This window comes from Lipotes vexillifer, unplaced genomic scaffold, assembly GCF_000442215.2.
Source record: "Lipotes vexillifer unplaced genomic scaffold, Lipotes_vexillifer_v1.1 scaffold306, whole genome shotgun sequence".
Lineage (NCBI taxonomy): Eukaryota > Metazoa > Chordata > Mammalia > Artiodactyla > Lipotidae > Lipotes > Lipotes vexillifer.
The window spans coordinates 1770869-1783401 of record NW_006789814.1 but is presented as its reverse complement, the minus strand read 5'-3'; the positions used below and the strand labels follow the sequence as shown (position 1 = coordinate 1783401).

The window sequence follows — 12533 nt, the reverse complement described above, 5'->3', positions numbered from 1 at the left end:
TGTTTGAAGCGGTTTGCTTTGGATCTGAACTTTGAAGTGTATCATGTCATATAAACAACATCCTATGTTCCACCCCACTCGCACATTTAAAAGAGCAGGTTCTTTTAGACACTGCTTGTGGCTGCCGCCCTGAATTCCCAAATCCTTCTTGTTACTGTGATATCAGTGTCACTGCTGAGTAAAATGTGTCACCTTTTGCTAGTTCACCTCCTTTCACAGCAGAAAATCAGTGCTCACCGTGTTTGGTAGAGGTGTTTGTGGAAATTCTCTGCCCACTGAAGCGAACCTTTTGCCTTTCCCTCTCATGTTGGCGTGTCTCCTTTCCCTTTTCTCTCACCCCTTCAGCAGATCTTTCATCCCTGTTCATCTCACCGGTTGCTCATTTTCAGAAATGAATATGGGTCCTGTTGGGGTCGGGGATGGCTGCAAGAGGGATTCCTGTCATCGTTGATTTTTCTTCTGTGTTCCTGGGTCCCTTCCTTAAAAGTCAGGGACATAGGGGGCCAGTTCAGAGAAGAGCTGGTGTCAAGGGCCTCAGTCCTCGTAGAAACCACAGCCAGCTGCCTTGGCCACCTCAGATGTCAGCCTCAGTCGTCTCGGTGGCATTTTATGTACAGGATGCTTCCCTTAGCCTCTGTGTGGGGATACCATAGGGCTGGTTGATGGCTGTTTGAGGACATGGCTTTTCCGAGAGTCCTCCTTGGCTTGCTGGGCCCTTGTGTTTCTTCTCATTTCCTTCTTACCTGTCTGTGGGGCAGCTACCTCAGAGGAACTGTTGTGGAATAGACCACCAGGCTCTGGGCAGCTCCTGGGCATGGCAGAGGCAACCCTGGCTTTGGAGTCAGACTCTGAGGGTAAGTCTGGCATGTCCCTGGGAAAATGCCCCTCTGTGCCTTCATTGTTTGCACCTATAAAGGGAGAGCATCTGGTCTCCCTGCCAGGTTGTCAGGAGGCTTCAGTGAGACCCTCACGTGAAGCACCTGCTTCAGTTCATAGACCCGCCCCCCCAATAAGTGTTTAACCAGCTACCCTCTTCTCCCAAACACCCTTTAAACTTTTAACCTCTTTCTCCACCTCACCCCCTCTTGAGGCTCTGACCTTTTTTTTTTTTTTGTGGTACGTGGGCCTCTCCCTGTTGTGGCCTCTTCCGTTGCAGAGCACAGGCTCCGGACGTGCAGGCCCAGCGGCCATGGCTCACGGGCCCAGCCTCTCCGCGGCATGTGGGATCTTCCCGGACCGGGGCACGAACCCGTGTCCCCTGTATCCGCAGGCGGACTGTCAATCACTGCGCCACCAGAGAAGCCCGAGGCTCTGACCTTTTAACCATGAAGAATGGCTCTACCTATTCCTATGCAGACTAGAATTCTTATCTTTTTGTTACTTGGCCCTGATAATCACAGAAGCACCTACACGTTCGCAAGACATCGCCAGCCTTCATCTTCTTGCTGTCTCCCTGCGTCATAGCATGATTTCTACAGTTGCATCCTGAAGAGACTGATGAGCAGTCTCTGGCTTTGTTTTTGTCGAGGAGGGTGTGCTGGGCAGCCTCCTGGCCAATTAGAAGCAAAGGAAAGACCAAACTAGCTCAGCTCTGGAGTAGTTGCCAAGGGCTTGTGTCATCATTGTTGGCAGTGTTAATTAACCATTCACGGGTGTACGATGGTCCTTGTCTGATTAAAACCTCTTTCCTGCCCTTGAATGTTTGATTAAAAACCTCACGAGAGAGGGGGCAGGTGTTTCTTGAGCTGCTCAGAGTTGGAAAAGATCAGATCAATGACTTCTTATGGTTGTTCTTAAAGCCATTGGAATGACCTTGCCAGGCAGAATGAATCAAATGAAGTCTGAAGAGAAGGATCCGACGGGAATGAGCGTTGCTCTGCTCCCTTATCTCTGCTGGCTGCTGGGCTGGGCCCTCTATGTAGCTTAGCGATCAGACAGCAGGGTTGAAATCCCTGCTCAGTGACTTGTCACACATGAGCTCTCTGGGACACCTCCTCTCTGAGCTTCTATTTCCCTGTGTGTAAACTAAGGGTAATAACGGGATCTGCCTCGCAGGGTTGTGGTGGGGGCTCAAGGCCTTGGTACTGGGCTGCCCGAGCTGGTGCGTGATGTTAACATGCCAATGACATTCCAGCATAGGTGATGGTGTCTTTACTTTTCAGATGATGACACTGAGCCTCAAGTAAGTTAATACGTGGCCCAAGTTCCCATGGCTGGTAAATGGGCAGAGCTGAGGATTCCAACCCAGGTCAGACTGATATTAAGAAGTTCCTGGCCCTTCCCCGCTCCCCACCTCCTCTGGCAGCAGGCCTGATACCCATTATTGCCCCTCTGTAGACCACTCTAACTCAGTGAACTGAATTGAAAGTGACAGGAGAGAATGAGTAATGGTGAATTAATCCACAAGGCTGTTTCATTAGCTCTGTTTCTAGATGAAGAGAGAAAAGCTGAACTTCAGAGTAATGACTGAATAAAATGACATTGTTGAAAATCACAATACAGTAGATAATACTGAGAGTCTGCCAGGGGCATGACTGCATTTGGTTGTCTGCAGTTAGGGAGCCTGTAGGACTGAGTTTGGAAACTGGTGCCCTTGCACAGCATATTAAAAAAACTTTTTTTTAATGTTGCCAACATTTAAAAATTATGAGATTTTATGTTGAAATATAGATTTCTAGATTTTATTAAACTTGAGGATCCGTGACTCTGGGCCTACATTTACTGTTGACTTTGTTTGGAGCCCAGCACCCCTGCCCTTTGTAGATGGGGCAAAAGTGCTCCAGGTCACCACAGTCTCCACCCCTCCCTGTCGCCCCTGACACTTGAGATAGAATGTCGGTTGCCATTTATTGTTGTACTATTGTTATTGTTCCCACTGTTCTAATTGGAAATTCAATAGTTTTCAAGGGTAAACACCTCTCAAGTTGTAAGCCTTTGAAGCCAGTTTCTAGAGTGCTAAAACCGTTGTTTTTGTCAATTTTGTTCAGTTTTATAGTTGCTTTTTGGGGAGAGGATTTGTTAACCTTCTCACTGGCCTGTAGCCAAAAGTCCCTTATTTCTTGTTTTTGTCTTGATTTTGAATACATTCTTGTCTTCGCATGTATCTGGTATTTTCGACTGAATGCCAGATGTTGTGTATGAAGAATCGTGAGATAATTCGAAATTTGGAATGATTGTATCTTTTTTCAGAGAGGATTTACTGTTGCTTCCAGACAGTTAGGGTAGAGGGAGATCAGTTTAATCCAGTCAAGGGATCAAGCCAGTTCACACCTGGCCTTTAGCATTTGTGATGCCTGATGTATTTCTAGGATGTAGTTCTTCGGGGTTTCCAGCTTGTATCAGTTTCCTGGAGTTGCCATTAGCAAATTTGCACACCCCGGGTGGCTTAAAACAACAGAGAGAAATTTACTTTTTCACAGTCTGGAGGCCAGGAGTCCAAAATCTAGGTGTCGGCAGGGTTGGTTCCTTCTGGAAGGCTCTGAGGGGAGGGTGTGTTCCTAGCTTCTGGTGCTTGTCAGCAGTCCCTGCCATTCCTTGGCTTGTAGCTTTATCACTCTAGTCTTGGCCCCTCTCTTCACATGGCCTTCTTTCCTCTGTGTCCATGTCTCTCTGTGTCCCCTCCTCTCCTTAGAAGGACACCAGTCATGTTAGATTTGGTCCAGTATGACCTCATCTCAATAAATTACACCTGCAAAGAGGCTTTCCCCACATAAAGTCCCATTCTGGGGTTCCAGGTGGACACGAATTTTGGGTGGCACTATTCAGTCTAGTACACAGCTGAATCCCTGAGGTGTTTTCCATTGCCCTTCCTCATCTGCAGGTCCCGAACTCTAATTTTTTTTTTTAAAGACCCTGTGGGAATTCTGAAAGCTCCACTTAACTTCTCATCAGAGAAGCTCTGTAGTTGGGAAAAGCCTTAGGGCAAAATAAGGCTCTATAGACAGGGGTCATGTCTGTAGACCTCCCTTCTCTTTGGGATCTGAGTTCCTCCTGTCTTTCTTGCCTTTGCAGAAATCCTAGTCCTTCAGTTTTGCTTTAATTAAAAAAAAAAAAAAAAAAAAAAGGCTGGCATTTTCAGTTGCTGTTTTTTTCGTGGGGGAGTTGGTCTGGTTCAAGCTAATCTTCCACAGCCGACAGTGGACCCTTGGAGTGATGCTTTCAGCTTGTGCCTTTTCCAGTGGCCAGATGTGCCCCCTCTGTGCGTGACCATCTTCTGTTATTTTTCTATAAATCAGGTACCAGCTTTTCCTTCTGAGATCAACTGTAGCCTGGGAAAGGGAGTTTGCAGGCAGTTTTCCTTCAGTTTTGTGATGATTTTAATCAGTACCCACATACATCTCCCATTCCCTAGTTCGCTCTCTATTAGGTGGTTTTGTATTGGTTGTTTTTGATTTTAGCTTGGTATTCAGGTTTCTTTTTTTTTTTTTTTTTTTTTTTTTTTTTTTGTGGTACGCGGCCTCTCACTGTTGTGGCCTCTCCCGTTGCAGAGCACAGGCTCCGGACGCGTAGGCTCTGCGGCTATGGCTCACGGGCCCAGCCGCTCCGCGGCATGTGGGATCTTCCCGGACCAGGGCACAAACCCGTGTCCCCTGCATCGGCAGGCGGACTCTCAACCACTGCGCCACCAGGGAAGCCCCTCTTTTTGTTTTTGACTTGGGAGGTTTTTACCCAAACATCCCTGACCTATGAAATGTTGGTAAGGTAAAACATCATTCTAAGCAGTTATGCTGCCAGCTCAGCAGTTATGCCGTCTTGGCGGGCATGGGAAACAGTGTCCATCCCAAACTGCAATCCCTTTGAATAGATCGTCCAGTTAGTTGAGTTACGCAGGACCCAGAGAAGTTTAGAATAAGGTCACCTGTGTGTCTTCTTTAGAATTCAGACCCCAGAAGTGAGAGCCTACTGTGCCCGGTAGAGCCGTTTCCTCTGACTTTTGACAAGTGACTGGATTTATTTGCACAGACATTTGATTTGCTGGTGGTGAGATGGGAGCCTGCATTTTCCAAGCCTGTCCTACGGTTTGTTTAACCTTTCCATTCCAGTTATGCAAGGTAGTGTGAATCATTACAGCCAACACTGGTTATTCCCCACCCAGCAGTTCCGTCCCTTCTTTCTTGCTAATAGAACTCTGGTTTTGTTCTGATGCTGGGTGGTCATGAGCTTCAGGCCTGAGGCTAGCCACAGGAGGAGTAAATCTGGATCAGATCGGGCCAGCCATAATAATTTCCAGCCTGCCAGTAGTTGGTTTAGGAATAGACATGTGATGCAATTCTGACCAAAAGGAAAGGTCTGCTGAGGGGCTTCTGAGAAAGCTTCTTGCTGTTTAAACAGAGATACAGGAAGGCTTATTTTATGGCCTTGGGTTGTTTTGTGAGACTGTGATGTTTGGAGCTATGGCAGTGATGTTGTAATCATGAGGAGGGACCAAGTCTGAAGATGAAAGCCAGTACATTCAGGATGGCAGCTCAGAAAGATGGAAAGTACTTGGACCCTGATAATGTCACTGAGCTACTGAATTAACCAACTCTGGAACTGCCCTACCTCTGGACTTAATGTTATGTGAGATAATTAGTTCCCTAATATTTTAAGGCATTTTGAGTTGGATTTCTTTTTACTTGCATCCAAAATCATCCTAACTTAAACAATAGAGAAAAGCAAGACAACTTAAAAAAAAAAGGAGACCTATGCTCCAGAAATGGGAGGAACAATGTGATTAGCACATATTCATCTTGGAAATGACACTTGGGTGTTTTCTGCTCTTTTCAATGAACCACAGGTTTGACTTTCTTAGTGTTTGCTAGTGACTCATATTGAGCAGCTCTTGTGACCCAGGGGATTCGTTAGACCCTTCACGCCCATTGTTCCACTTTACTGCTAAAATGATTATGCATAATGAATAACAGTGTTCCCATTTTACAGGTGAAGAAAATGAGGCCCAAAGAAATGAAATAATTTCCTTAATGTTCCAGAGTTAAAAAGTGGCAGAGCTGGGATTTCTACTCAGGCAGGCCTACATGATTGTGATTCTGAAGCTCCTACTTTTATTTATAATGGCATATTGTTTCCAGAAAGAGCGCTCTCTGAAAGATCATGACCGCCTTCCCCCATTTGAACTCATGAGTAAATTAAGCAGCATTTTATTATTTATTTATTTTGGCTGTGCCGGGTCTTAGTTGCTTCATGTGGACTCTTAGTTGTGGCATGCGGACTTCTTAGTTGTGGCATGTGGGATCTTTAGTTGTGGCATGAAGACTCTTAGTTGCGACATGCATGTGGGATCTAGTTCCCCAACCAAGGATCGAACCAGGGCCCCCTGCATTGGGAGCATGGAGTCTTACCCACTGGACCACCAGGGAAGTCCAAGCCGCAAGTATTGAGTAAGTTAGGAGCACTCAGAGCAGAGCTCAGCAAACTATGTCCTACCACCTGTTTTGTAAATAAAGTTTTATTGGAACACAGCCACAAACATTCATCTACTTAGTGTCTAGGGCTGCTTTTAGGCAGAGTTGTGACTGAGACTGTCTGGCCTCCTGACTTTCTAGCTCCTAGCATAGTGTCTAGAAGTATATGGGTTCTTCAGTAAAAATATGTTCAATAAATACCTTTTGGTTGGAAGGAAGGGCATCATTCAATGTGCATAGTACTATATTTCATGATTCCCGAGGTACCTGAAACCAGGATCACTCCAGAGTACTTCCTTTTCCTGGTTCATAGCCTGTGCCTTCTTGCTGTGTCTTCACATGGTGGAAGGAGCCTCTTTTATCAGGGCACTAATCCCATTCATGAGGGCTCTGCCCTCATCACCTAAGGGTCCACCCAAAGGCCCCATCTACTAATACCATCATCTTTGGGGGTTAGAATTTCAAGAGATGAATTCTGATTATAGAAGTGGCATTTCAATGGCATAACCTTGGAGTTTGATGTTCTTGTTAATCACTAAAATATCATCATGAGGTTATGTGTCGGCAGGTGATAGGCATGATTCAGAACATACCAGAGGCACATTTATTATTGAGGTGCCTGTCTTATAAAATTTAACTGTAACTTTCCTTATCTGTTCAGCAGCCTTTTGGCACCTCTGACCTTGACACTTTGTCTCCCCCTCTCTTCTGTAATGCCACAACCTCTGGGCATACTTTCTACTTCTTTGCAGATCCTTCCTGGCATATCCCTTCTACACCCTCAAACATTAAATATTATTTATCCTCAGATTCTGTTGTTGACTCCTGTATCTACACATACTGTCTGAATTCCTCGGTGAAAATTGCTATCTGTGTGTCGATTACTCTTAGTTACACCTCCCGCAGATCACTCCCGGTCTTCCTCTTGAGTGTCCCTATTTGGATGTACCACGGGCTTGTCAAGGTCTGCATGACTGAATTCTCATTCCTATCGCGCCCCCATGTTTGCTCCTGTGTTCCTTGCTTGGTGAATGGCTCTGCCCTTCACCCAGGTCCCCTGACCAGCCTTGGGCTTCCTCTCAGCCTCCTCCTCCTCCTTCCCCCACAACCGCTCAAACTTGTATTTTTTTCCCCCTCTCTTTTAAAAATTGTCATAAGGTATACATAACATAAAAATGACCATTTAAACCATTTTTAGATGTACAGTTCAAAGGCATAAAAGTACATTCACATTGTACAACCATCACACCATCCATTTCCAGAACCTTTTCATCTTCCCAAATAGAAACCCTGCCCCCATTAAATAATAACGCTCCATTTTCTCCTCCCACCAGCCCCTGACAACCACCACTCTGCTTTATGTCTCTATGAATTTGATTACTTTAGGTACTTCATATAAGTAGAATCATATAATATTTGTCCTTTTGTATTTGGCTTATTTCATTTAGCATAATTTCTTCAAGCTTCATGCATCCTTTTTAAGGTTGGATAATATTCCATTGTATGGATAGACCACCTTTGTTTATCCACTCATCTGTCGATGGACACCTGGGTTACTTCCACTTATTGGCTATCGGTGTACAAATAACTGTTTGAGTCCCTGCTTTCAATTCTTCTAGTTACATACTCAGAAGTGGAATTGCTGGATCATACAGTAATTCTATGTTTAATTCTTTGAAGAGCCACCATACAGTTGTTTTCTGTACTGGGTGCTCCATTGTATTTTATTTTTAATTTTTTTAAAATTTATTTATTTATTTTCGGCTGTGTTGGGTCTTTGTTGCTGTGCGCGGGCTTTCTCTAGTTGTGGTGAGTGGGGGCTACTCTTCGTTGCTGTGCTCAGGCTTCTCATTGTGGTGGCTTCTCTTGTTGCCGAGCATGGGCTCTAGGCACGCGGGGCTCAGTAGTTGTGGCTTGAAGGCTCTAGAGTGCAGGCTCGGTAGTGGCGCCTGGACTTAGTTGCTCCACGGCATGTGGGATCTTCCCAGACCAGGGCTCGAACCCGTGTCCCCTGCATTGGCGGGCGGATTCTTAACCACTGCACCACCAGGGAAGCCCGGGGTGCTCCATTTGAAATTCCCACCAGCAATGCACAAGGGTTCCAATTTCTCCACATCCTCACCAACACTTGTAATTTTTTGTGTTTTTGATAATAGCTACTCAGATGGGTGTGAAGTGGTGTCTCATCCTGGGTTTTTTTTTTTCCGGTACGCGGGCCTCTCACTGCTGCAGCCTCTCCCGTTGCGGAGCACAGGCTCCGGACGCGCAGGCTCAGCAGCCATGGCTCACGGGCCCAGCCGCTCCGCGGCATGTGGGATCTTCCCAGACCGGGGCACGAACCCGCATCCCCTGCATCGGCAGGCGGACTCTCAACCACTGCGCCACCCGGGAAGCTCTCATCCTGGTTTTGATCTGTTGTCTCTTGAAGTTTCAGATTTCTCTCTAAAGTCATTTCATGAGCTCCCTACCAGTTTAGCTGGATGGTGCCCCTCCGATCGGTGACGACCCTCCCCCACCCCGCAATGGTCCTGAGTCCTCTTCTCACCAGACCTCGTGTGGCACCACTGTTTTCTTGTCTCCCTCTCTCGGTGGTCAGGGACTGGGTCCATCCTTGCTCACATTTGTAGCTCCAGTGTATTGGAAGGAGCCTGCAACTACATTCAGAATAATGTAGAGGACCCAGTTGACCCAGATGTCAGGTCATGCTGCTTGTTCTCCTGGGATGCCAAACCCCGCCCCCTTCCATCTGTACATCCTCACAGTTGAAAGCAGGTGGTATTAGTATTAATATAGCTCCAACTGTAAAATTAGAGAAACCTACTTCCTTGATCCTCAGGGGGGATTTTTGAAAGTGGTTGATTGCATTTAACTCAAATTGGAATTTATATTTTGCTTCACCGGGGTACCTTGGGTAACAGTTTCATTTCTGTAGAAAATTGCAGAGGAAGCTGCATGTGCCAGGAGAACCCCAGGCCCATCCTTTTGATCGTGAGGGGAAGTCCACTCCCTCACCCTCCTATCCCTATCATGTTTTCAGTTCCCTCTTTGTGTTTCTCTGTTGAATTCGAGAACTTGCAAATCAGCTAGTTCTGGTGAAAGAGAGTTGGGAGGATGTCTGCCAAAGGGGCAGAGAAGATGTCCAGGGTGGCAATAAAAATGTTCAGCAGCTGGTGGGGAAGTGCTGGTCTTAGGGAGGGAGCCAGGGCCAGAGCACTGTCCCCCACGGGCGAGGTGTTAACCCGTGAGTCACTGGATTTGGGCAATGTCCATAGGGTCCTGGGAGGGTTCTTGACTGCTCGAGTGGCTGAGGGCTTGGGCCAGTGGCCATTTATTAAGGGGGATGAAACTGTCCCAGCATATTAGGATTTGTTGTAGCCAGACTGATGCCTCTTGGCCGAAGGGGACCTCTGGCTGTTTCAGAGGTATTTAATCTTTTTTTTTTTTTTAAATGAATGAATGAATTTATTTTTGGCTGCGCTGGTTTTTTTTTTTGCTGTTGTTGCTGTGTGTGTGCTTTCTCTAGCTGCGGTGAGCGGGAGCTACTCTTTGTTCGGTGCAAGGGTTTCTCATTGAGGTGTCTTGTCTTTGTTGCAGAGCAGAGGCTCTAGGTGTGCGGGCTTCAGTAGTAGTTGTGGTGCACAGGCTGTAGAGCGCAGGCTCAGTAGTTGTGGCACACGGGCTTAGTTGCTCCACGGCATTGGGATCTTCCCAAACCAGGGCTTGAACCCATGTCCCCTGCATTGGCAAGCGGATTCTTAACCACTGCGCCACCAGGAAAGTCCCAGGTATTTAATCTTGATGTCCTGTAAATTAAGACTCAGACCTGGCTTCGGAGTTGTCAGTTTTGAGTTATTATCCAGCCTGTTGGTTCCATGGATACTTTGCTTCGCTTCTGTCAGCATGAAAATGGCTCTTGCGCAGAGGATGGAGTACATCCCTAAAAGGAAACAGGGCACAGGTTTTAGAAGTGGTGGAGAAAGTTCCCACTTGTTCATAAAGGAGGTACCATAGGCCCTTGTGTCACGTGGGTGAAGGCCAGGTGTGCTCTGTAGAGGTGTTAGAGCTGGGAACTCAGCCTTCAGATGATCACAGGGGCCAGACAGCTGACAGAGATGAGTGAATCGGGCTGGTGAAGGGTGCCAGGGAGTAGTGGCACCTGAGAGTCACCTGGCCCCTGCAGAGCAGGCTGGGATGTGTAGTTAGTCTGCGGATTCAGGTGGAAGAGAGGATAGATTTGGATGCGCAACTAGCAGTCTGCCACGGTGGAGCTTTTCCTCTTCTCTGTAGAGTGGTCAGAGACACCTCTTCATGGGGACATTTGAATAGAGACCTAAGGAAGCGAAGGAATTAGCCGTCCTGTTATTGGGGGAAGGAATCCCAGGCGGTTCAACAGGTTCAAAAGCGTGTAGCAATCAGTCTCTCGTTTGCTCTCAAGTTGACTCCCTGCCCTTGCCCTGCAAACTCTATTTCCCGGGTCCCCTTGCCCTTCATTTCAGTGGGAGGTGGTGATACGGTCAGCAGGTGAGTGGAAGAAGGGAGCTGGAATATTTCTTCCTCTCAGCGTTGCTTCAGGGGGCATCTCTAGCCGTGGCTGTGCTTCCTTCATGGTCCTTGGAGGTCCCCCGTGGCTGCCGGTCAGGCCTTCCTCATCCCCCCACTTTCCTCCTAGGTGCCTCTGCCACAGTCCAGCTGTTGCCCACAACCCTGGTTACACCGCCTGGGAACACCTTTTGTTCCTCTGGCTTTAGGGATGGATTAGCTTTCTGATGTCAGTTATCTCTGGGTGCCCTCATTATCTCCTGTTTGGCTTTCTGGCTCTTCCAAAAGCTCTGTAACAGATGTCCTGTTTGAAATTCCTTCAGTGGCCTAGCTGATGTGGTTTCTGTTCTCATGGCTGGGTGGGCCCTGAGGTACAGCAGGCTTGGCTGGTTGGAGGAGCGGCCAGGAGACCAGTGAGGCTGTTGCAGGGCGAGTGGCAGGGAGAGTGGGATGAGGTGAAGTGGAGAGGTAGTGGGGAGCCCAGTCACGTCTGGGCAGTAAGTGGTAATGTATCCTCCTTTTCTTGCTTTATTCTTGTGATCTCCTTTCACCTCTACCAAGATAATTGTCACTTGTTCTGTAGAGCCAGTAGGGGTGTTTAAGTTTAAATCTACTGAAGTCTTCCAAAGCATTCCAGCATCTCAGATCATGGTGCATTTATTCATTCTTTTTAAAAAAAAATTTTATTGGGGTATAGTTGATTTACAATGTTGCTTTAGTTTCAGGTGTACAGCAAAATGGATCTATATTCATTCTTTAAAAATGTATCACGTTCCGGGACTTCCCTGGTGGTCCAGTGGCTAAGACTCCGCGCTCCCAGTGCAGGGGGCACAGGTTCGATCCCTAGTTGGGGAACTACATCCCACATGCCACAACTAAAAGATCCTGCATGCTGCAACTAAACATCCTGCAAGCGGCAACGAAGATCCTATGTGCCACAACTAAGACCCAATGCAGCTAAATAAATAAATAGTTTAAAAAATGTATCAAGTACTGAATTGTACACTTTAAAATGGTGAATTTTATATTAAGTGAATTTTACTACAATTAAAAAAACTGGAAGTGGCTAAGTTACCTTTAACTGGCAAGTTTTAGTTTTTTTCTGAGTGAAGGGAGTTTAAAAACAACTGGAAGGAAATTTAATAGCAGAGTTAACGTTGCAGAGAAATAAAGACAATTCCATCTTTACTAAAAAAAAAAAGTATCAATGTAAAATGATACAGCTGCTGTGGAAAATAATTTGATGTTTTTTCAAAAAGTTAAACATAGAATTACCAAACGATCCAGCAATTCCACTCCTAGATGCATACCTAAAAACATTGAAAGCAGGGACTCAGATACTTGCACACAAATATTCATAGCAGCATTATTCACAAGAGCCAGAAGGTAGAAACAACTCAAATGTCTATCAGCAGATGAATGGATAACAAAGTGTGGTATATACTATATATAATGGAATATTATTCAGCCATAAAGAGAAATGAAATACTGCTACCTACTATAACATGGATGAACCTTAAAAACATGCTAAGTGAAATTAGCCAGTCACAAAAGGTCACATGTTGTGTGATTCCACTTATACGTAGAATCTAG

At 46.2% G+C, this 12533-nt stretch overlaps 1 protein-coding gene across 1 annotated transcript in view; it reads left to right on the top strand.

Moving 5' to 3' along the window:
• Nucleotides 1–12533, top strand: part of SNX29 (sorting nexin 29) — a 569236-nt gene that overhangs the window by 45042 nt on the left and 511661 nt on the right. The gene's annotated exons all lie outside the window — the stretch shown is intronic.